At 39.0% G+C, this 25,695-nt stretch overlaps 1 protein-coding gene across 17 annotated transcripts in view; it reads right to left on the bottom strand.

Annotated features, from left to right (window-relative positions):
- Cdc42bpa (CDC42 binding protein kinase alpha) overlaps positions 1-25,695 on the bottom strand; it is a 211,874-nt gene that overhangs the window by 141,978 nt on the left and 44,201 nt on the right. For 3 of the 17 annotated variants that reach the window (XM_076548074.1, XM_076548067.1, XM_076548069.1), the window contains exon 3: positions 2,367-2,524. The exons of the other annotated variants lie outside the window; for them this stretch is intronic. The gene's annotated coding sequence lies outside the window, so the exon portion shown is untranslated. The remainder of the gene's footprint in view (positions 1-2,366; positions 2,525-25,695) is intronic. 17 annotated transcript variants of the gene reach the window in all.

Genomic DNA, 25,695 nt, shown 5'->3' with positions numbered 1-25,695 from the left:
GAAACTGTAAGTGGCCACCTCAATTAGTGGTCTCCTCTGTAAGTGTCGCAGTGGTCATGGTGTCTCTTCACGGCAATAGAAATCCTAACTAGGGCAGCACATTACAACATTCTTCCTTAGAGTAGGGTATGTAGCTCAGTAGTAGAGCACTTGCACAGCATACACAAGGCTCTAGGTTCCATTCCCAACACACACACACACACACACACACACACACACACACACACACACACAATCAAAAAAGTGTATTAGTATGGGCTAAAAGTTACAAAAAAAAGATACATTTCTAAAACATCAGAGATGATTTTAATAATTCCTAGCAACTATTCCTAGAAAACCTGTAACAGTACAGAAATGATCAGCATGTGGCAAATATACCAACTGGCTGTTGAACACAACCTGTGTATCATTGTGTGTAGCTATAGCTTCTAAGAATGACCACACTCTGTTACATAAGATTTCAATATCCAAGCAGTTCTGCATATTTTGTATGGTATTCAGAAACCTAGCCTACCTCTGAAGTCAAAAGTCACCATATCTTCTCTTCTGCCCCAATATACCTTGCCGACATACCTTACCTGACCTTTCTACCTGTCTTCATTCATAATCTATTCTCAACAGTACAAAAACAGCACAAAAACAGCACGCTTAAATGTACTTCAGATGACATCATTCTTTTGCTCCAAACTTCTAGTGATTTTCTATCTCCCTTAAAGTTAAAAAGAAAAGCCAAAGTCCTTACCATAAACTCTAAGACCCACTAACCTCCCTGGCCTCTACTCCTCACCGTTCAGCTCACTTCTGCTCACCTTGCACGATCCCACCTTAGGACTTGGTCTTGTTCTCCCCAACACTTTACCTCCACAGGGCCCCTGCGCCTGCTCTCTCACTTCCTCACTGAAATGCCACTCTGTCCTTTGGGACTTTCTATTACATTTTTTGCTTCCCTTTCTCCTTAATTCTCATAATTACTTAATATATATATATACACCACATAGTCTATCTATGTACAATACTTACTATTTGCCCCACAAGCTCTTTGGGAGTAGGGATTTCTACCACTTCTATTTACCAACACATGGTTAGTGCCTGAGAGTCAACAGGTACTCAGTAAATACATTCTGGAGAGATGAATGCTTTGTAACTCATGTAGGTAAATATATAGGGAACATTATAAGGGATCAATATTCTCATCTGCAAGTACACTACTACTACATGGGTGGTGAAATCTAGAAATAAGGCTAGTGATAATCCATCTTTTGTATGATTTATGGAGCCTATAATCTAGTTCACACTGCTCCCCTACCAGGGCTTTCAAAGTCTCACCTTTGAAAATAGGAATTATTGTTGTGTTACTATTGACCACTTATTCTTTTACACATTTCTCTTAAGTTTCTCTTATATAGTACCTACCATTATTTTTATTAGTAAAACTAAAAACACTTATTTCTGAAGAAATTGTACTGTACGTACGTGTACTACACATGCTAAGCACACTACATATGCTATTCATTTAATCTCTACCCTAATCTGAAGGGTGCTCCATCATCCCCACTTAAAAAAAACAGTAAACTAGTCTGTCATGGTAGAGCATGCCTATAACCCCAACACTTGGGAGGCAGGGTCAAGAGGATAGCTTCAAGTTCAGAACTAGCCTGGTCTACCTAGAGAGTTCCAATACAGCCAGAGCTATACACCAAGACTGTATCTCAACAACAAATAAACAAATTGGAGGACAGCCTGGGCTACACACTACATTCCAGGCCAGCGTGCCAGCATGCACTACAGAGAAAGACACTGTCTCAAACAAACAAGGAAACTGAACAACTATTCTGTGAATGATCAATTATATTGCTAAAGGAATTTTAGGGTCAGGGGTGTGGCTCTGTGGCAGGACTGGCCTCACATACAGGAGACCCTGGGTTCAATTCCCAGCACTGCCAAAAAAAATTAATTAATTAAAAAATTTTAAGGAGCGAACTAAAATATAAAATCACTACAACCATTGACCAAACAGCCAGAAGTGTGCTCTTGATAAAAATGTAATTTATAGAGAGAGCAGCAATAGGCAAAATATTTAAAACTGGTACATCCTGGGTATCAACCCATTAAACAGACCCAGATTATAAATGACGACATGCCCACACCTGTGGGTCCTTTGGACTACAGACTGGCACACTATCAAAGGCAAATCATGCACTAAGTTTAGGTTCTTCTCCCAGGAGTCTCGGAAGAGCTGAGCAAGGGTCTTTAAAGAAGGAGGATTGCCTACAGGTCTTCTCCCCTTTCGGCCCTGTTCTAGACTCTGCGGACACATAAGGAACCAGGTAATTAGAGGAAGCAAGCTAATTAAAAGCTTTTGACACCTGAAGCAGGGGTAGCAGGCCAAAGCAGCAAGCTTTCACAGCAAGCTCTGAAGCCCAGAAGCCTGGAAGCTGCCGGAGCAAGGCTGGAGCAGGCAGAAGCGGTGAGCCACCAGGAAACTGTGGACAGGTAACACCCAGGGCGTAAGTTAAAGGTTTTCCTGAAAGCAAAAAGGAAAACCCAGCGTTAAGTCAAGCAGTAACTGGCACGAATGTGTTGTAGAGAGAAGATTCTTAACTCACAGAGCCGCTGAACTTCAACTGTATCTCGCCCTTTATTGTTTCCCATGGTTATGTATTTCTTGTAAGAGTTTTTAAAAATAATTTATTTTCATGGTTTTTCTGACTACAAAACAAAAACCAAAAACAAAAAAAAAAACCCCAAAAAAAAAAAAAAACATAATTGATAGGTGGAAAAGGTATTTAACTGACAGAAATGCTCCTATCAGATATCCATGCCAGAGGTGAGCCTGTACATTGAGCTGGTAGAAACAAAATACATCAAAGGAAATAATTACCTGTTTAGGATCTTTGCATTTTTAAACTTAGCTTGTAAAAGCCACAGAAAATATTTGCCCTGGAGAGATGTTTGCATTAAAAATGAGCTTATTTTCTTCTCATGTTTGAAAAGTAAATTTGAAAAAGAAAGGTAGGCAATCTCTTCCCTTTCTGTCAGTATGATTATGTCACGTGGATTGGGCCGACAGCTGTCCTCTAACAGATGTCCTGAAAGCTCCTGTTTCAATATCACTGCTGTACTAGTGAGTGGGGGAGAGTGGCGGGCGGAAACTTCAATCCCACTACATTTGGAGATCAAAAGCTGGAAACCAAGATTAGCCTTTTAGAGAAAGGAGCTCAAAGTCTTCAGTTTGATCCCACAATAAGTTTGATGCCTTTTAATGGGAGTTCTTGATAATGTTGAACCTGATGTGACTCGAGTGTGCTACTTAAAACCCAGAGGCAAAGTAAGAGAGTTCTTTGAACTTGACTTCATATAGGTCAAACAGGATGCAGCTACAGACCAGAAACCCAAAGTAGCAAAAATACCCAGGATCTAGAGCAAAGGACTGAAGATATTTATGAATGATAAGCAGACTCAGAACTGGGAAGGACTGGGTTCTCAGAGGGTAAAAACACCAGTGTTAAAAGCAAGCCTGAAAACTGACTTTGGTATTTTCCTTTTAAGTTATTATTTATAGACTGTTTTGAGAAGGTAAATGCTTTAACTTACTTCTCACCTCAATCTCAGGAAATGACAAAATATATATTTTAAAGGGATAAACCATAATAATACAAAACAAAACAAAAAGACTAACATCAGTTGATCAAAAACAATATTTTAAAGAATTCTATGAATCTAGGATGAGCAGAATAGGATTAGACAGAGACACAAGAATGGAAAAACTACAGCCCATTACACACTTCAGGATTTTTATGCAAGTAAGAGTAATGCCTAAAGATTTAAAGCTAAAGAATCCATAAACTCAAGGAAGTAAAGAGCTCAGTGTGAAGACTCTAAGCTTTATCTCTTTGGGGTAGAAGGATAGCTGCATACTAAAAGTATATAAAATAATGACTTGAAAAAAGCCCAGTGAGGTGGCGGTAATGCCTTTCTATTCCAGCACTCTGTGTGGGGGTGGGGGGCAGAGGGGAGTTCAAGACCATCAATTGGCTACATTTAAAGTTGGAGGTCAACCTGAGCTATATGAGACTCTGTCTCAACAAACAAGTAAGTACTAGTAGCGATGCCACCCACTGCATCCTCTGGACTGGCCTGAAGTCTGAACCAGAACCAGAACTTCAGCTTAGGGAAGTGCTAGAATGACCTTCTGGGGTCAGCCCACCAGCCAGCCCTACTCACAGTCACCCTCCCCATGCAGGTCCCTGGATGTCATGGAGTCAGTCCAACCCAGACACCCAGAGAGAGAGACTACTGCATGCAATGGCAGACCCTCTCTACTTGTTGCTCATCTACCAGCTGTTCTACAAACCCTGAGACTCAGAGTGCCTCCAAGACTGGAAATCAGGCATCATTCAACTGGTCCCATTGACAGACTGGGACAATAGCAAACAAAGACCTGATACTCACCCAACAGAGGCATGGCCAGATATTCACACCATAGAAACACCACAGTGTCCTAACTCGGGATGCATAGATGCCATTGTAAACACGAACAACTAAGACAATAGCCTTCCTCCAGAAACTGACATGCAGACTGGCATATTCCATGTGAAAAGCAATTCAGATGAAACACAAGGCAAAGATTCCAAAATAACAATTCTGAGCATGTTCATGGCCCTTAAAAAGCATATGAACTGATGCCTTAATGAAGACCATAAAAACACAAAAGAATAAACTCATAAAAACAATTTAAGATATAAAAATAGAATTTTAACAAAAAAATAGAATTGCTAAGGAAAACTCAAACTGATATAAAATTCAAAATGAATTCAAGAAGTCAAAACACTATGAGAAAAGTCTCACCAAGAGACTCACAAAGAGAATGTCAGGTCTTGAAGACAAGGTAGAAGAAATGGATCATGTGGTCAAAGAAAATGTTAAATGAAAAAAATTCAAGAACAAAACATCCAAGAAATCCGAGATATTCAGAAAGGACCATATCTATCTATCTATCTATCTATCTATCGATCGATCGATCGATCTATCTATCTATCTACCTACCTACCTACCTATCTATCTATCAACATAGGTATAGAGGAAGGGGGAGAAACACCAGTGAAAGGCACAAAAAATATTTTTAATGAAATCATACAAGAAAATTTCCCCAGTCTTAAAAAAGAGAAGCCTATCACGATGCAAAATATACAGACCACCAAACAGATAAGACAAGAAAATAACTCCCTTCAATACATAATAATCAAATATTAAATGTATAGCACAAAGAAAGTATATTAAAAAGCTGCAAGAGGAAAAGACCAGGTCCCTTAAAAGAACTAGCCCATTAGAATAACATGTGACTTTCCAATGGATCTCTGAAAGCCAGAAGGGCCTGGACTGGTGTACTACAAGCCCTAAGAGACTGAAGGAGTCAGCCCAGACTACCATACCCAGCAAAGAATCAGTCATAATTGAAAAAGAAAGAAAACTGTTTCATGATAAACACAAATTTATGGAATTTGTGTTCACCAATCCAGCTGTACAGAGGCCACCAGAAGGAAAGCATCAATCTAAGGAAATAGTTAACTACATCGAAGAAGGTGCAATAAAGAAGTAATCCTAGAACAGTTGACCAAAGAGTCCTAAAGAATGTAACAACAATAATGAGAATTACTAAACACTGTTCACTAACTCTCAATACTAATGGTCTTGGTTCCCCCAAATACGCAGACTAATAGACTGGATTAGGAAACAGGGTCCCTCTTTCTGCTGTCTCCCAAGAAGCACACCTCAGTATCAGAACAGATACCACCTTAGAGTAAAAAAGATGAAAAAAGGATACTTCAAGCAAACAGAACCAAGTTGAAGCAAGCAAGCATAGCTATTTCAGTATCTAACAAAACAGAATTCAATCCAAAATTAATGAGGAGATAGGGAAATACACTACATACTCATTCAAGGAAAAATCCACCAAGAGGATATTACAATTCTAAATATCGGTACACCAAAACAAGAGAACCCCAATTCAAAAAAGCACTATTACATCTAAAATCATATATTGACCCTAACAGTGATAATGAGTAACTTCAATACTTCGCTTTCACCAATAGAAAGGTCATCTAGACAAAAACTAAATAAATAAACTCTGAAGTTAAATAATACAAGTAATAAACATCTACAGAATATTCACCCAAACACTGAAAAATATACTTTCTTCTAAACGACCTATAGAAATTATTCCAAAAATTAAACACATATTAGGATACAAAGCAAATCTCAACAAATATAGGAAAATTTAAATAACATCCTGCATCCTATCTGACCATCACGGATTAAAGCTGAGTGTCAACAATAGTAACAGCAGAAAGTACACAAAATAATTGAAACTAAACAACTGACTAATGAATGAAAACTAAGTCAATGTGGAAATCAAAAAGGAAATTAAAAATGTATAGAACTGAATGAAAATGTAAACACAACATCTATGAAAATAAGAGGAGTTCTAAAAAGAAAATTCTTAGTATTAAGTGCCTATATAAAAGAAGATGGAAATATATTTGTAACTTAATAATACACTTGAAAGCTTTAGAAAAACAAAAATAAACAACCACCAAAAAGAGTAGACAGGAAAAAATAATCAAACTCAGGGCTGAAATTAATGAAAGGGAAATGGAGAATAAATACTAAAAATCAATGAAACTGAGTTAATTCTTTGAAAAAGAATTAACAAGCTTGACAAACCTTTAGCCAAATTAACAAAAAGAGAGAATACAAATTAATAAAATTAGAGATGGAAAGGAAGAGATTATAACAGACACTGAGGAAATTCAGAGAACCATAATAAAATACTTTAAAAATCTGTATTCTACCAAACTGGAAAACTTAAAATAAATGAATGGATTTTTTAATACATATACAAACCTAATCAAAGTTAAATCAACAAGATAAAATAAAGAATTTAAACAGACCCATAACCCTTAATGAAATAAAAGCAATAATTAAAAATCTCTCAACTTAAAAAAAAAAATACAGGGCTAGATGACTAACGTCAACAGGAATGGAAGAAACATTTCCAGATTCTTTTATGAAATCACTATTACCCAGATAACAACACTACACAAAGAAACAACAAAAAAGAAAAATATAGACTAATATCCCTTATAAACATAAAGGTAAAAATTCTCAATAAAATTACTTGCAAACTGAATCCAAGAATACATCAAAAAGATCATCTACCATAATCAAGTAGCTTCATCCCAGAGATGCAAGGATAAGTTCAATTAATAAATTAATAAGTATAATCCACCATAAAACAAGACTGAAAGACAATAGCCACATGATCATCTCATTAGATACAGAAAAGGCCCTTCACAAAATCAACACCCTTCATGACAAAAGTCCTGGAGAGTCTAGGTATACAAGGACATACCTCAACATAATAAAGAAAATTTACAGCAAGCCTACAGGCTAATACCATGATACATGGAAAGAAATTCACAGTATTTGTACTAAAATCAGAACAAGACAAGGATGTCCACTCTCTCCATACAGTACTACTTGAAGTCTTAGCTAGAGCATTAAGACACTGAAGGAGATCAAGGGGATACAAACCAGAAAGGGAGGAGCCAAAGTATCTTTATTTGCAGATGATCTGGTTGTGCACATAAGTGACACTAAAAATTCCACCAGGAAATTCCTACAGCTCATAAACACTTTCAGAAAAGTAGCAGGATACAAAATTAATACACAGAAATCAGTAGCCTTTCTATATACAAATGACAAATGGACTGAGCAAGAAACCAGGGAAACACCTTTCACCTAAAAAATAAAAATAAAATAGCACAACTTGAAATAACTTTCACTCACTATGCAAGTGAAAGATATGTATACTAAAACTTTAAGAGATCTGAAGAAGACATCATCAGAAAAATGCTCACAGATTGGTAAAAATGATATTGTGAAGCTGTCCATCACACCAAAAACTTCAGAATCAATGCAACCCTCTTCAAAATGCCAACACAATTCTTCACAGAAATTGAAAATAAAATCTTAAACTTCATATGGAAATACAAAAAAACAAAAACAAAGCAAAAAAATTCTAAATAAAAGAACAGCTGAAAGTATCACCATGCCTTATTTTAAGCTGTACTACAGAGCTATAACAATAAAAACAGAATGATACTGGCCTAAAAATAGACACTTTGATCAATGAAATAGAACTGAAGTCCTGGGCGTAAGTCCACATACATACAGCTATCAGATTTCTAACAAAAAAGCCAAAAATATACACTGGAAAAAAAAACCAGCATCTTCAACAATTGGTACTGGTCAAACTGGACAGCTCCATGTTAGAAAAATGAAAATAGACTTTTATCTAACTCCCTGCATAAAACTCAATCACAAATGGATTAAAGACCTCAACATAATACTGGATACCTTGAGTCTGATGTAAGAGAAAGTAGAGAATATCCCTGAACTCATTGGCCAAGTAATAGACTTTCTGAATAGGCATTAAGACTAACAAATAATAAATGGGACCTCATAAAACCAAAAATGTATTGTACAGCAAAAGACGCCATCAATTTGAGTAAAAAGGCAGCCTACAGGATGGGGGAAAATCTACCAATTATATATCTAATAAGGTGAGTACATAGCATATACAAAGAACTAAAAAACTGAATTTCAAAAAAACATATAACCCGATTAAAAATGGATTATAGCACTCCACGGAAAGTTCTCAAAAGATGAAACACAACTGGTTGAAAAGCATTTAAAATGTTCAACATCCTAAGTCATCGGGGACATGCAAACTCAAACTATTTTGAGATTTCATCTAGCCCATCAGAATGGCCAAGACTAACAAAACAAATGACAGCAGATGCCGGTGCGGCTGTGGAGAAGTGGAACCCTCAGTGCTGGTGGAGTGCAAACTGGCACAGGCTCCGCACTGTGATGGTTTGGATGAGAATGTCCCCATGGGTGCTTATGTTCGAACACTTGGTCCCCAGATGGTGGAACTGTTTGAGAAGGATTAGGAGGTGCAGCCCTTGTTGAAGGATGTGTGTTTCAAAAACCCACACCACTTCCAGTTAGCTCTCTGCCTTATGGTTGTGTCTCAAGACGTAAACTCTCAGCTACTGAACAAGGACCATGCCATGCCTGGCTGCTGCCATGCTCCTTGACATGATGGTCATGAACTGTTCTAACCTCTGAAACTGTAAGCCCCAAATTAAACACTTTCTTTTATAAGTTGCCTTGATCATACGACAGAAAAGTAATTAAGACAGCCTATAGAAATCAGTTTGGAGGTTCCTCAAAAAAGCTCCCAATCCAGCTATACCACTCTTGGGCACATATCCAAAGGACTCTACATCTTACCACAGAGATACCTGCTTATCCATGTTTACTGCTGTTCTTTTTATAATAGCCAGAAATTGGAAACAGCTAAGACACCTGTCAACTCACGAATGGATAAGGAAAAAGTAGTATATTTATACAATGAAATATTATTTGGCTGTTATGAAAAACGAAATTATGAAATTTTCAGGTAAATAGAATCAGAAACAATAATCCTGAGTGAAGTAACCCAGTCCCAGATAGATGAACAGTGCATGTTTTTCCTTCTATGTGGATGTTAGTGTTTATGCTTTAGATATGTGTGTTTCATTCAGAATATCCACAGAGGTTATAATTAGTAAAGGACTGGGGTGGGGGTGGGGTGTCTTCCAAGGAAGGAGAAAAGAATACACTGTTATAAAAGGATAAAGAGAAAATTACAACAGGAAGATTAAAAAGGGTGGTAAATGGAAGGTCAGAAAAGGGGGCAGTATAGGGAAGAATAACTAACAATAAAGGCTTTTTGAAAAGCCATATGGGAACCTTCTACTGTAGAAGCTTCCTGAAGTATATAAAAGAAGTTTAAATGGAGTTAGCATATAATGGGAAGACAATACCCCAACTAGAAATCACATGCTACGAAATAAAACCCCCAGTTCCGGGAAATGGTTACATCTTTTTAAGTAGTTGATCAAAGGGATCCATAGACTACTACCCCTCAAACATTTACAGGCTATTAGCAATGCTACTGGTTACCCACACACAACTACTGCTGAAGACACCACACAACTCTGGTAGAAAGCATGAAGACAATGAGCCTGTACTAACTAGAAGCTTCACCTCTCCTGGCTAGCATTCATTGCTGGAAGGTGTTATAAGCTACTGGAGAAGGAAAGTAATCATCAATTTCACCCAGTTATAAACCCTGTGAACTACAATAACAATAGCAACCTGCCTGCAAGATATACTACTGATACAATAATGGGATTAACTAACACTTTCCAAAACTTGGATTCAGGCCTACTCCATGAAACATAACCCATACCTGACACTGTTAGTGAGGCTAAGAACCTGAGACTAGAGAGATCATGTCTAGAGAGAAACCCATTACTGTTATTCTGATAAATGAACACAGCAATAAAATGACTCCTAATGACATACGGCTATACCCAGTGTGTGTACCCAACCCTCATCAGAGAAGCTGCTTCTTTTTGGTAAGATGGTAATTAGCACACAGACCCACAATTGGCCAAGGTGCAGAAAGTGAGAACTTTGAAGTGCTCAGTATTGAATGGGAGCTAAGCAGAGGGGGAGGGAAGACTGGTAGATGACTTCAACGACAGCATTTTCCAGATACAGTAGAGCAGATACAAAAATTAATTCACAAAAATTGTAATAGGATGCACAAGCTCAAGCCAGACAAAATCTCAGCATGGAGGAAGAAAAGTGGGCACGACGTCCCACCCCTAGCCAAGAAATTATTTGTACTGATAGCTGCTGGCAGAGGGAAATCAGCTTCCTTCCATGCAGGCCCATTGCTCGTGAGTAGTTTGCCAATGCAAATCTGACTCCATTTTTTTGTTTGTGTTTTGGTTTGATTTTAGATTTTTTTTCTTTTCAAGAGAGAAAGAACATGAAGTTGGGTGGGTAAGAAAGTGGGGAATGCTCTGGAAGAAGTTGGGGGAGGGGAAAATACGATCAAAATACATGAAATCATCAAAGAATGAATTAAAACATTCTTTAAACTAGTATAATAATTGGAAACTGGCAAACCTAGCTTTTTTTTTTTTAGCACTGGCCTGTAATCCCAGCTATTCAAGAAGCTGACACAGGCAGATTATCTGAGTTACAAAGTGAGTTTAAAGCTTGGGTGGGCAGCTTTGTGAGACCTTGAGTCAAAGTAAAAAGTAAAAAGAACACAACTAAGATGAATGAGGCCCTAGATTTAAGAGCAAAAAGTATACGAAAAGTTCCCATCTCTCTTCTGAAGTTATAAATCATACTGTGATCAATCCAAGGAAGGGCGTGTACACGTTCTCTGGTTGATCTGATATTATCCCAATGAAAGAGACCCATTTTTAATCAACAAGCTGGTTTTAAAATTCACGCAAAGGAAGGAGAGAGCATGAGCACCGCTCTACTCCTGACAGTGTGAGATTAGACAGATGCCAGGAACATCGTCAATGTAGAACCCAGGGAAGCTGCCAGAGAAGAACTAAGCAAAACCAAACCAGCAGGTGTGCAGGAACACTAAAGAACTAGCAGACCTGCAAGTCAGCTTTAGCCATGGAAGCTTCTGGCAAGACAGAATTCTCCCTTTGGTGATCATAATGCAGGTAGGAAAGGGAAATAAGAACTGGTAACATCCAAAGTTGAACCAAATAGAAAAAACTCTTCTAAGCCTAATAAGCAGATTTACAATGGTAACGGGTTGTAAAACCCATAAACAACAACAGCAAAACAACCAGCATATCTATGTACTAGTAAATGGTAGTTAATGCTGCAACTAGCATTTCTAAGACCTATGACATGCAACAATTCTACACGTTTTAGTTAGTGGTTTTGAAAGATGTGGTAAACTGTGGTGGACTACAGTCACCCTAGTGTACTACAGACTAATTGCTCCTACCCAGCCACCTTTGGATTCTCTACCCTCCCATTCTCCCACTTTAGTGACCACTATTTCTCCCCTTTCCTCTCCCCTTTTTCTCCCTGTCTTTCCCATTCCATGAACTGAACCTTTTCAGCTTCCACAAATGACTGGGAACAATGTTTTTCTGTGCCTGGTGTATTTCACTAAGCACATTGTCCTCAAGTTCCATCCACGTTGCCACAAATGACAGCATTTCATTATTCTTATGTCTGATAACATCGTGTGTGTGTGTGTGTGTGTGTGTGTGTGTGCGCGCGCGCGCGCGCGCGCGCGCGTGTGTGAGACATCTTCTTTAATTATTCATCTATCAGTTGGGTCCAGATCTTGAGTACTGTGAACATGCTGCAATAAACACTGGAATACAGGCATCTCTGTAGTATGTTGATTACATTTCCTTTACATAAATATCAAATGGGATTGCTGGATAGTGTAACAATTCCATTTCTAGTTTTTTTGAGGAACCTCCAAATTGTTTTTAGTAATGGCTATATATAGCTAAAAGTTTTCTCCTGTGTCCGGCCTGGCCCGCAGTCAGGACAAATCTCTCTCACCTGCTGGTCCCAGCCACTCAGATGGGCCCAAGTAAACACACAGAGGCTTATATTATTTACAAACTGTATGGCCATTAGCTCAAGATTATTACAGACTAGCTCTTACATTTAAACTAACCTATAATTCCTATTTATGTTTAGCCACGTGGCTTGGTACCTTTTCTCAGTCTGCCTTCACATCTTGCTTCCTCTGTGTCTGGCTGGCAACTCCTTACTCAGCCTTCCTCTTCCCAGAATTCTTGTCTGCTTATCCCACCTATACTTCCCACCTGGCTATTGGCCAATCAGCATTCTATTTATCAACCAATCAGAGCAACACATTCACAGCATGCAGCTCAATATCACCCATCAGCTATACTAATCAATTCATACCAAATGTGTCAATGACTTCTCTCTCTACATCCATGGAAAGTTTGCAAATTGTATGCTATTCTGGTACTAGCCCTTCTAAGATGATAGCTCATTACGACTTTTGAGGCAACGGGCACCATCTATGGAAGAGATGAACGATGGTCTTATATATAGTTATTTCTCTCAATAGTGGGTTACTATAAAGCTATACCACACATGCATGAGCACGCACACACCCACACACCTGGTCCTTTTTCCTTCCATCTGTGATACAGCCAAAACACTACCAGAAACTGAACAGCTTGATCTTAGATTTTCAGTCTCCAAACTATGAGCTAAAAATAAACTTTTTATTTATAGAGCAAGCAGTTACTGATACAGTATACAGTTATTTACATTACATATGAGCAATATTTCAATGGCTCTCAACATCCTGAGGATGGAGGTAAAAAGATACTTGTGAGTACAGTCAAATCTCTAAGTCTAGCTACACTGCTTCCTAGATGATAAACTTTCTGGTGACAGAATCTACAGCATTCCTTCCAATGCAGAAATCCAAGTGTGTGTGTGTGTGTGTGTGTGTGTGTGTGTGTGTAAATAATTAGTAGATGAACCCTGTGTATATGCTGACTTCCTGTGGCTCAAATCTGAAGTATACATGACATAAACAAACTGTCAAGAGGCCATACCATGGACAACTCCTGATGACTGGTTGTCTGCTCCTGGGGAACTAACTGGGTAATAAAGGGATTTCTGAGAAAACAGCTACTATACAGTAGAATTGGAGATCCTAGTTAGAATTCACCAGGTCTGGAAAGAGTCTGGGCCTACCATAGCCCTAAAACCAGATTTCCAAGCATTTCTACTTAAATAAGACAAGTTGGGTTATTAGCATGGTAATGGAAATGGTAATTCCTGGCCCCCATATACCATCCCCACAGTCTCCGAACGAAAATCCAGCTGGTCTCAAACTCTCCTGCCTCAGCCTCCTTGGGGCTGGAATGAAAGGTGTGCACCACAGCTCCTGGCTCTGTTTTCAGTTCCGTTTGCTGCAGGTCAGACAACAGTCAAGACTTACACAAGGACTGATGGGGTTTCGGGAGCAGCCGCTCTGGACTGGACCAAACCATGTGTACACAGTTAGAGCTGATTTCACATGAGACAAGTTCTTTTTCTGGCTTATCCTCTGGCCTCCTCCTAGGACTAATCCAGACTGCTGACGAGGCAGAGCAACCTTTGAAGTTCCCTAATGAGGACTTTCCTGCACACTAGCATTCTGAGCCGTGCCTGCTGCTCCAAACACCCCCTGCCAGCACATCACTCCAGAGCACAACTGAGTGAGAGGCTCAGGGATGTGGCTTCGCCTTTTCCTAAGCATAAAATGGAATTCCCAACAAGGGAGATTTAAGTCCACAGTCCCTCTTAATAAGCAGTTACTTTCTAGACCTGGAATGAGTTAAGAGGAGAGATGGAAGACACCATATTAAATAAAGAAAGTCCTTTCTGATGTGACTAAATCTGCTGGTCCTCTAAGGGCACAGTCTCTCTGTGCTGTTCTGTAGCATAAACACCAATTTTTTAAATAGAAGTTTAACCAGCAATCATGTAAAAGAATAATTCTAAAAGTAGGTAGAAATGTGTTAACGTAGACTATATATTCCAACAGGGTAACTTAAAATAAAGGTGGATAGCCACTACTGAAAACTAAGTTGATTCAATGACACTACTTTCTAATCTCATGGGAAAAACCAGTTTTTACTGTTTTTAAAGAACACTGCTTTATTATACCAATCATTTTATTATGGAGTGAAATAACTTTCATAAAAATGTTTTGCCTTCAAAAAAGAAACACTTCTAAGTGTTGGTGTGTTTATCTGCTTTACTTACTAATTTCTGAGACTGTGCAGCAAAGTTTTCTTAAAAAGCAGCCTATAATCCAAGCTTTCCAGTAGCAAGCTCAAAGCTAGCATATACCACACACTGCATTAAAAGCCAGTCTGATAACTTAATTAAATTCTGTCTCAAAATTAAAAGATAAAAACAGGTCCACTGATGTAGCTCAATGACAGAGCAACAGCCTAACATATGCAAGGCCTTGGATTTAATCTCCAGCACCAGCAAAAAGGAGGAGGCCTGGGGAGACAGCTCCTAGGTAAAGGGCTTGTCACACAAGCAAGCATAAGGTCTTGAGTTAGGAAACCCCAACACATCCTAGAATCAGTAATCCCAGAGCTAAGGAGGTGGGAACAGGTGGATCCCTAGAGCTCACTGTCCACAAGATAAATTGAATCAATAAACTCCAAGTGCAGTGAGAAACCTATCTCACGAAGTAAGGTGGAGAATAATTGAGGAAAATATCCAATATGAATCCTGGCCTCTATATGCCCACTCACTTGAACATGTACATACATCATACACATCACACACACACACACACACACACACATACACACACACACACACACACACACACACACACACACACAGAAGGGGGGCAAAGAGAGCATCTACTTCTCCACACAAGTCCTTATAAATAGTACTTAATAAATTTTAAAGCTAATTTGATAGATGAACACATTTCAGATTTATTATAGCTTTTTAAAAATAAATTCAGCTTATAATCTTCTTTCTTTGTCCTGTACGTTAAATGTTTTAATTATTAAGTGTCATGAGGAATTTTTCTGGTCCAGTCTATTTGATGTTCTGTATGCATCTTGTACCTTTTAGCTATTGCCTTATTTATGCTGGGGAAATTTTCTTCTGATTTTGTTGAAGTATTTTCTGCACCTTTGGCCTAGGTTTCTCCTTCCTCTACTCCTATTATTCATAGATTTGGTCTTTTCATAGTGTCCCAGATTTCTTGCATGTTTTGTGCCTGGACTTTTTTTTTCAGATTTGACATTTTCTTTGACCGAGGTATCCATTTCTTCTGTCTTGTCTCTAACACCTGAGACTCTCTTCTATCTCATGAACTCTGTTGGGAAGACTTGCCTCTGAGGTGCCTGTTCAGTTGCTACACTTTGCATTTCCACATTTCCCTCAGTTTGGGTTTGATTGATTCCATTTCTGCTTTCATGTCTTGAACAGTTTTCTTCATTTCATTCCGCTGTCTGTCTGTGTTTTCATAAATTTCATTAATGGATTTATCCATATCCTCTTTAAATGTAGACTGAAGTTTCTCTGTCCCGCCCGGGTTGCCCAGGCAGCAGCTGCTTATAAAATAATCACTCAAAGGCTTAATACTAATTACAAGCTGTTTGGTCAATGGCTCAGGCTTCTTGCTAGCTAGCTCTTTCATCTTAAATTAACTGATTTCTGTTAATCTATACATTGCCATGTAGCTGTGGCGTTACCAAGTCTGCTGGCATGTTGCTCCTTGGGCGACTGGATGGCATCTCTTTGACTCTGCCTTTCTTCTCCCCAAATCTTTGCTTAGATTTCCCACCTGGCTATACCAGCTTCTTTGTTAACCAGTGGTAGCAACACATATTCACAGCGTATAGAAAGACATCCCACAGCACTTGAACATATTCATGATAGAGGTTTTACTGTCCTTGTCTTATGCTTTAGCTATATTGAACTTCTCAGGACCTACTATAGAAGGGTTGTTTGGGTCAAGTAGAGACATATTGCCTTGACTGATAATGTGTTTTTATGGTAAATTTGAAGCATCTGGATTTGGGATGATTGTCATTCATCAAGTCTTGTCTTTTGTGGGTGGGTGTTTGTTCCTTGGTTTCTGTTGCTTTCTCTGGTTATTAACAAAGTTTGGTGGCTTTGGGTTTCCTGGTAGGGAATGCTTCTGAGATCCTGCCAGGTGTGGCCGCTGGGGGTCCTGGATAGAAAATGTTTCTAGGTACTGGGAGCTGACACTACAAACAAACAGGGGGTGGGAGCTGAGAGAGTCCACATATGAAGGAGAGCTGGGTGTGCCAGGATCTGTGTAGACCCTGGGGATGGGAGCAGAGAGGAAAGGAAACAAAGCAGAAGGTCAGCAACAAAGCTGCGGATGAGAGTGGGGAATGGAGTTGTCGGGGAGGGAGAGCGAAGGTCCCGGAAACGAAGAGCTGGTTCTCTGGGAAAAATCACTAAGACTGACAAAGCCTTAGCCAAATTTATGAAAAGGTGGAGAGAGAAGATGCAAATTAACAAAATTAGAGGGCACTGAGGAACTCCAGAGAATCATAAGGATGTATTTTAAAAACCTGTACTCCACCAAACTGGAAAATCTAAAGGAAATGAATAACTTTCTTGATATATAGCACTTACAAAAGTTAAATCAAGATCAAATAAGCCATGTAAGCAGACCTATAGCCCCTAGAAGCAATAACTAAAGTCTGCCAACCAAAGAAAAACCCTGGGCCAGGTGGTTTTAGCACAGAATTATACCAGACTTTCAAAGAATTAATGTCAATACTCAGATTATTCTACAAAACAGAAACAGAAGAAACATTGCTCAATACTTTTTATGAGGCAGTTACCCTGATATGTAAACCACATAAAGACTCAACAAAGAAAGAGAATTACAGACCAACTTCTCTTATGAACATAGATGCAAACGTTCTCAATAAAATACTTGCAAACTGAATCCAAGAATACATCAAAATGATCATCTACCACAATCAAGTAGGCTTCATCCCAGAGATGCAAGGATAGTTCAATTAATAAATTAATAAATGTAATCCACCATATAAACAGACTGAAGACAATAACCACATGATCATCTCAGTAGATGCAGAAAAGGCCCTTGACAAAATCAACACCCCTTCATGACAAAAGTCCTGGAGAGTCTAGGCATACAAGGACATACCTCAACATAATAAAGAAAATTTACAGCAAGCCTACAGCCAGTATCATTATACATGGAGAGAAACTCACAGTATTTCTACTAAAATCAGGAACAAGACAAGGATGTCCACTCTCTCCATACAGTACTACTTGAAATCTTAGCTAGAGCAATAAGACAACTGAAGAAGATCAAGGGGATACAAAATAGAAAGGGAGGAGCCAAAGTATCTTTATTTACAGATGATCTGATTGTGCACATAAGCGACCCTAAAAATTCCACCAGGAAAATCGTACAGTTTGCTGTGGGATGTCTTTCTGTATGCTGTGAAGATGTGTTGCTCTAATTAGTTGATAAATAAAGTTGCATTGGCCTATGGTAAGGCACCTTAGAGGCAGGTGGGAAATCCAAGCAGATACACAAAGAGAAGAAAGGAGAGAAGAGAGCGATACCAGGCACCACCTAAGGAGAATTAAGATGCCAGCAGACCGGTAATGAAACGGCCATGTGGCAAAACATAGATCAATAGAAATGGGTTAAGTTATAAGAACTAGCTAGCAAGAAGCCTGCCATAGGCCATACAATTGGTAATTAATATAAGCCTCTGAATGGTTATTTTATAAGCAGCTGTGGGACCACAGGGCCAGGCAGGACCAGAGAAACCTTCCAGCTACAACAGTTCATAACCACTTTTAGAAAAATAGCAGGTGACAAAATTAATACACAGAAATCAATAGCCTTCCTATATACAAATATACATGGACCAAGAAAGAAATCAGGAAAACAATACCTTTCACAATAGCCTCAAATAACATAAAATATCTTGGGGAAACTCTAACCAAGCAAGTGAAAAACTTAAATAATAAGAATTTTATGAAATTGAAGATATCAGAAGATTTTAAAGAACTCCTATCTTATGGATAGATAGATCAATAAAGTAAAAATGGCCATCTTGCCAAAAGCAATCTACAGATTCAATACTATCCCCATTAAAATCCCAACACAATTCTTCACAGAACTTGAAAGGACAATTTTCAGCTTCATATGGAAACACACACACATATAAACACACACACACACAGAGAACTAAAACAATTCTGGATAATAAAAGAACTCCTAGAGGTATCACCATCCCCATCTCAAATTGTACTCCAGAGTTATAGTAATAAAAACAGCATGGTATTGGCACAAAAACAGACACATTGATCAATGGAATTAAACTGAAAACCAAGATATAAATCCACAAACCTACAGACAGCTAATTTTTGATAAAGAAGCCAGAAACACACACTGCAAAAAGACCGCATCGTTAACAAACAGTGCTGGTTAAATTGGATGGGCACATGCAGAAGAATGCAAGTGGGCCTATTCCATAGCACCCTGCACAAACTTAACTGCAAGGGGATCAAAGACCTCAAAGTAAGACCAGATACACTGGGTCTGACAGAAGAGAAAGCAGGGAATAGTCCTGAACTCACTGGCACAGGAAAGGCTGTTCTGAACAGAACACTGATAGCACAGGCACCAAGACTAACAACTAATAAATGGAACCCCAAGAAACTGAAAAGGTCTGTGTATGGCCAACAGAAACACTTTTGGAGGTTCTTTATCTCACAATGTCTTGTCAGGGGTTTTTTGTTTGAAACCTTACTATTCCTTTGCATAACTGTCATGGCTTCGGTTGTGTGTTTGTACGGGGTTCCCTTGTGTGTGAATGTGTGTCTCCGCACCTATGTGTTTCTCAGGCGTTTTCGTTGGCTTTTTCTTCTGTTTGTTTGACTGATTTGATCTTACATCATCATCATCATTATTATTATTTATATGCCTGTTGTTTTCTAATTAGAGTCACAAAGATGTGGATTCAGATAGGAGGGGAGGTGGAGAGGATCTCGGAGGAGTTGGGGGAGGAGAATCATAATCAGAATATATTTTATGAAAAACCTGTTTTCAGTAAAATAGAAAAAAATTTAAAATTTAGAACTTTTATAATTTTAACAGATAGATATAAAATTTTAAATATATATATATATACACACACACACACACACAGAGAATTAAGACACAATTATAAAGTGCACAATGAATGAAACCCAAACCAAGAAATACAATCTTGCAGCAAACCAGAAAGGTTCCAAGATTGCACTATAACCCAGGAATACTCCTATGAGAACAGCCCAGAAACACTTCCATGTGCACTGCAACCCGGAAATGCTCCTGTGAGTGCTAAAACTCTACCTTCCCAAAAGAGACAGTCAGTTCCTTGACTGGTGAGATGTCGTCCTTCCTGTGTAGCTTCCTTCACCCAACATACTGTCAGGTTTTAGAACAAGGGTGGTTACTCTAGCCTCATAGAGTGGGCTGGGCACTTGGTCCCTCCTCTGCTACCCAGTGAGGTTAAGATGATTCAGAGAACTTGCAGATAAATTCACCTCAAACTGCAAGGCTCTTTTATATGACTTTCCTCTTCTATCTTCTGTAGTTGCCTATATATGTTAATTATTTCTACATATATTTTTTAGTGAAGTATCTCTTGTATTTTTAATATGCTTCATTACTATCTTATGTTGTATGATATTCTGTTTGTGTTCTGACAAACACAGCTTGCCTAAAGATCAGAGGGCAGATCTTGCCACTAGTTAACCATAGAGGCCAGACAGTGGTGCCTCACACCCTTAATCCCAGCACTTGGGAGGAGGAAACAGGAAGATCAGGAGTTCAAGGCCACATTGAGCTATACAAGATCAAATCAGTCTAAAAGAGAAACAGAGCTGGGCTGTGGTGGCTCACACCTTTGATCCTAGCACTTGGGATCTCATGTCCTTGATCCCAGCACTAGGGAGGTGGAGACAGGAATATAAAGTGGGTGGAGACAGGATCTTCGACCAATTCAGTCTGAGGATTCATAGAAACAGGATCTCCCCCATTTAGTCTGAGGATTCTTAGAGATAAGAACTCTCTAATGGCTGGCTGCTCTGCTTCTCTGATCTTTCAGCTTTCACTCTCGATATCTAACTCTGGGATTTTTTGTTTTTTAATTAAGAAATTTTTTATTCATTTTACATACCAACCACAGATCCCCCTCTCTTCCCTCCTCCTGCCCATCCCTCCTCCAAAAAGGTAAGGCCTCCCATGGGGAGTCAGCAAAGCCTGGTACAGTCAGTTGCTGACTCCAGTTTTTGTTAATTAAGACTAAATAGATTCATACTTCATCTAGGGTCCAACTTTTAGAGCACAAATTCATGAAAAAGCCAATTGCCTGTGGCGTTGCAGCCACCAGCACAGGCCGGAGCTGCACAGGGGCTCCTGCTGGAGTCACTGACCTACTGGCTAGGTTTTCCTTCCTTTTTTCCCCAAGCCTCTGAACAAATCTGGGATTGGTCTGTTGCAGCCTCTCTGCAACCGACTCCACAGGCCCCTGGGCTTCAAACGCAGTGGAAGTTTGCCGCTTTCACACATCCCCCATGTCCATTGCTGGCCCTGTGGCTTCTTCTCTCCCAGAGGGTTGTGGGCTTTCCCTGGACCCCCTCCTAAGGCTGCTGCCACACTAGGTAGCTGCCTTGACATCCACTCGGGCTTCTACTGTTCTACGCAGCAGCAGTCAGCCTCACAATTCACCATCATCCTCAGCAGATTGGGTGAGACAACTGGGAAGTCTTAAAGAAGGGAATTAGGTAAAAGAAAGAGTTTTTTTTCCCACATTAAAAAATGAGAAACACACCGGGTGGTGGTGGTGCACATCTTTAACCCCAGCACTCAGGAGGCAGAGCCAGGCGGATCTCTGTGAGTTCGAGGCCAGCCTGGTGTACAGAGCGAGATCCAGGACAGGCACCAAGGCTACACAAATAAACCCTGTCTCAAAGAGAGGGGCGGGGGACACTATTACAAATGGAAGGAATTAGGTCTCTGCACAATTATGCAATGGATGGTTTAAAAATGGAACAATTAAATGAAGGGATGATCAACTTAGCTGGGATTGGCATAATGTTAATTATCATTTTGATAATCCTTATTGTTGGTTTGATAATTCTTGGTTAATCTCTAAAAAAGTTGGTTGATATGAGTGCCAAGGTAAAGGCCTTAGAAAAACTTATTAAAATAGATCATAGAGATAATCAGACCCAGATAGAGGAATTTAAAGGGGAACCAACCTCAGCATTACATTAAAAAATTAGAAAGTAACAGCCCAAAGTTTTCAAACAACCAACCTTAATTTATCCAGTCACCTTAGAGCAACTGTCAGATGACAGATATCCCCAAGGCTGTATAAGAATTGATTGTATTCCTGTGGAAATGTTAGATTTTAGGAGATTTAAGGAAGCAATAGTCTCATATGGTATGTATTCACCTTTGTGACACAGATGTTAAATTCATGGTCAACTAGTAAAAGAATTGTCCCACGAGATTGGAGACTTGGTTACAGCAGTCTTGGAGCCTGGGCCTCAGTTACAGTGGAGGACCTGGTGGAGAGATGAGGCTAGGACCACTTTGAACAACAAAGTGGGGTTACAGGGACTGAAATCTCCTAAAACCGACTTCTCGGAGAGGGCGATTATGCTGATGCACAAAGACAGTCTCTATATGATGACCACACCCTGGCTCTATGCTGTGCAGCAACTTTGAATGCTTTGGACATAACTGAAGAAGTCAGAAAGAGAATTGAGTTATTTACTAAAGTTATACAGGGCCCCAAAGAAAACTTGACTTCTTTTAAAAAAAAAAAAAAAAAGATTGACTTCAGCTGTAAATAAAATGATAACAAATTCAGATGCTAGAAAAATAATAATTGAATCTTTGGCTTTTGAAAATGCTAATTCACAATGCAAAAGGCAATATAATTAGGCCTTTAAAGGCAAGATCAGCACCCATAGAGGAATGGATCTCAGATACAGTCAATATTGAATCTCGTGACCATAGTGATGCTTGGGTAGGAGAGGTGATTTCTAGAAGTTTGAAGAAACATCAAAATGTTAGGTGTTTTAATTGCAGAAAACAAGGTCACCTAAAAAGGGACTGTAGGGGCTGGAGAGATGGCTCAGAGGTTGAGAGCACTGACTGCTCTTCCAGAGGTCCTGAGTTCAATTCCCAGCACCCACATGGTGGCTCACAACCATCTGTAATGAGATCTGGCACCCTCTTCTACATATATAATAAGTAAATCTTTTTTTTTAAAAAAAGGGACTGCAGACAGGGCCTTCCTAGAAACAATGTTGTTTTCTAGGAATAATGCAAACAGAAAACCCCTCCCTTCTGGAGTGTACAGAAGGTGTGGCAAAAGCAGACAATGAACCAATGAATGCAGATCAACAAGGGTAACCCTTTGCTGTGAGGAAACACGCTTCAATCTTAGATTTATATATTAAAAAAAAAATCACATCTGGGATGATTTGTTGTTTGGTGGAGTTGCCTGACATGCACAAGACCCTGAGCTCAATGCCCAGCATGATAAGGGAAGTGTGCTAACAATACCACATTTGTAAACTGTGTAATTGATTAATTCTAATTCTTCCTTTCTAACTTTCATACTCATAGTCTAAACAGTCTAATAAAAGTACAGATATTAACAGGATGTATTAAAATTGCAAAACCTAACTGTATGCATCTACAAAAGAGTCACTTTAAATACAACTGTAAAAGACTGGGTTCCAACCATAGGAAAGCTGACTAGTGGGGAAACACCACCTCACATAAGAGAGAAGCAGTCCACACTGATGAGCATCAGGAAGACATAGCTACTCTGAGTGTGCATGTGTCTGCTGTAACAGTTCTCAAAATCAGGAGATACATACAACTATAGGGAAGAAATAATAAGCACGCCCTTATTGACTGACAGAACTAAAATGATCAGTAAATTATGGAAGATCTTATAAACAGCATCGATTATGTCAGTCACACTGACATTAGTAAAACACAGGAAGAAATAAATGAAGAATAAGTATTATTTTTAAGGGCATGTGAAGTGTTCATTAAGAACAGTTCACATTCTGACCATAAGCAAATTATGAAATTAGAGAAAAATCAAGAGTATATTATCTCACTGTATATAACTCAAACAGCCAAACTTTTAAAAGCAAAGAATATAACTTCACAACTCCTGAAAAGAAGTTTAAACAGCATTTTGAAATCAATGATAATAAAAAATAATCTTTGGAGGCCAGCCAGTGGTGGTGCACGCCTTTAATACCAGCACTCGGGAGGCAGAGGCAGGTGGAATGATGTGAGTTCAAGGCCAGCCTGCTCTACAGAGTGAGTGCCAGAACAGCCAGGACTACACAGAGAAACCCTGTCTCAAAAAAAAATAATAATAATAATGATAATAATAATCTTTGGGATGAACCTAATCATCATTAGAAGCACAATCTATGCTTCTGTGTTTAACTGGAATGGAAAAGAAGAAGCAAAGACCCAGGTTTCACCTTGAGAAGGTAGAAGACAAATCAGTGAACTAAATCTGAAGAAAAGGGCAAGTCCTGCTCTGACCTCTGTATGCATGTGCAGACATGCACACGTGCACATTCACACACAATGCACACACAACATGCATGTGAGTACATGTGTATACACACAGAGAGACAACTCATACAGAAAAAAGTAGCTTTGATATTTAGTTGCATTGAAAAATCTCTAGTAAAACTCAAGAAAAAGAAAGTATGAACTATGATGTGAAAGAAGGACCCTCACCTTGGACTCTACAAAATTAGTAAAAGGATATTATAAACAACCTTATGAAAATAAACTTGATAAACGTTAGCAAATATATTCCATGAAAAATAAATCATACTAAAGTTGATGTTAACTGAAACAGAAAAAGCTAACTGGCTAACTCCATAACCATCATTAATCAATTTTGAGTATTAAAAACCCAAGTCCACATTACTGTACCATTAAATTCCATCGAACATTTAAGAAAAAAAAGCAGTGCTGTACAAAAGCTTCCAAACATTAGGGAAAAAAACCCCACTCTCCCAACTCCTTACTTAAATTCATCGCAACCCTAATATCAATGCTTGAAAACGATGAAAACAAAAAATTATGGGTCAACATTTTCCATGAGTATGTATGTAAAACTATCTAACAAAATATTAATTAACTGAAGAGAAAAACATCTTGAAAGGCAATCCATACCTAATAGACCTTGTACCATGAATTGCTTCAATAGTGGAAAAATCAATTATACACTATCACTAAAGGCATTAATCCATGAATGTAATTAATAATAAGAATTTCATGGAGCTGGAGAGGTAGCTCAATGTTAAGAGCACTGGCTGCTCTTCCAAAGGACCCAGGTTCAATTCCCTGAACCCACATGGCAGCTCACACCTGTCTGTCACTCCAGTTCCAGCAGAACCGACACCCTCACACGGACATGCAGGCAAAACATCAAAGCACATAAACTAAAAATAAATCATTAAAAGATTAAAAAAAAGAATTTCATTAAAATTAAAAACTTCAGTTTTGCAATAAAAGGTAATGTTGAAATTTGCATGGCAAACAAACACATTCTTCAACAAAAATCAATGCTGCAAGTCTCACAGTGCCTTACTTCAAATTATACTACAGTACTGTCTTAGTTAGGGTTTCTATTGTTGTAACAAAACACCATGACCAAAGCAAGTCTGGAAGGAAAGGATTTATTCAGTTTACAGTTCCACACTGTAGTCCATGAAAGGAAGCCAGGGCAGGAACTTAAGCAGGGCAGAAGCCTGGAGGCAGGAGCTGATGCAGAGGGCACAGAGGGGTACTGCTTACTGGCTTCCTCTTCATGGCTTGCTCAGCCTGACTTCTAATAGAACGCAGGACCACCAGTCCAGGGATGGTACCACCCACAATGCATTGGCCCTCACCCATAAATCACTAATTAAGAAAATGCCCTACAACTGGACCTTATGGAGACATTTTCTCAATTGAGGCTCCCCCCTTTCAGATGACTCCAGCTTGTGTCAGGTTGACACAGACCGGCCAGGTCAAGTGCCATCCTTAGCTGATGGAATAAAATAGAGAAGCCAGCACCAACCCTGCAGCTATAACCATCTGATACT

The sequence above is a fragment of the Peromyscus maniculatus genome, chromosome 11, assembly GCF_049852395.1.
Source record: "Peromyscus maniculatus bairdii isolate BWxNUB_F1_BW_parent chromosome 11, HU_Pman_BW_mat_3.1, whole genome shotgun sequence".
Lineage (NCBI taxonomy): Eukaryota > Metazoa > Chordata > Mammalia > Rodentia > Cricetidae > Peromyscus > Peromyscus maniculatus.
The sequence above is the reverse complement of the archived record's forward strand: the minus strand, read 5'-3'. Positions and strand labels throughout refer to the sequence as shown.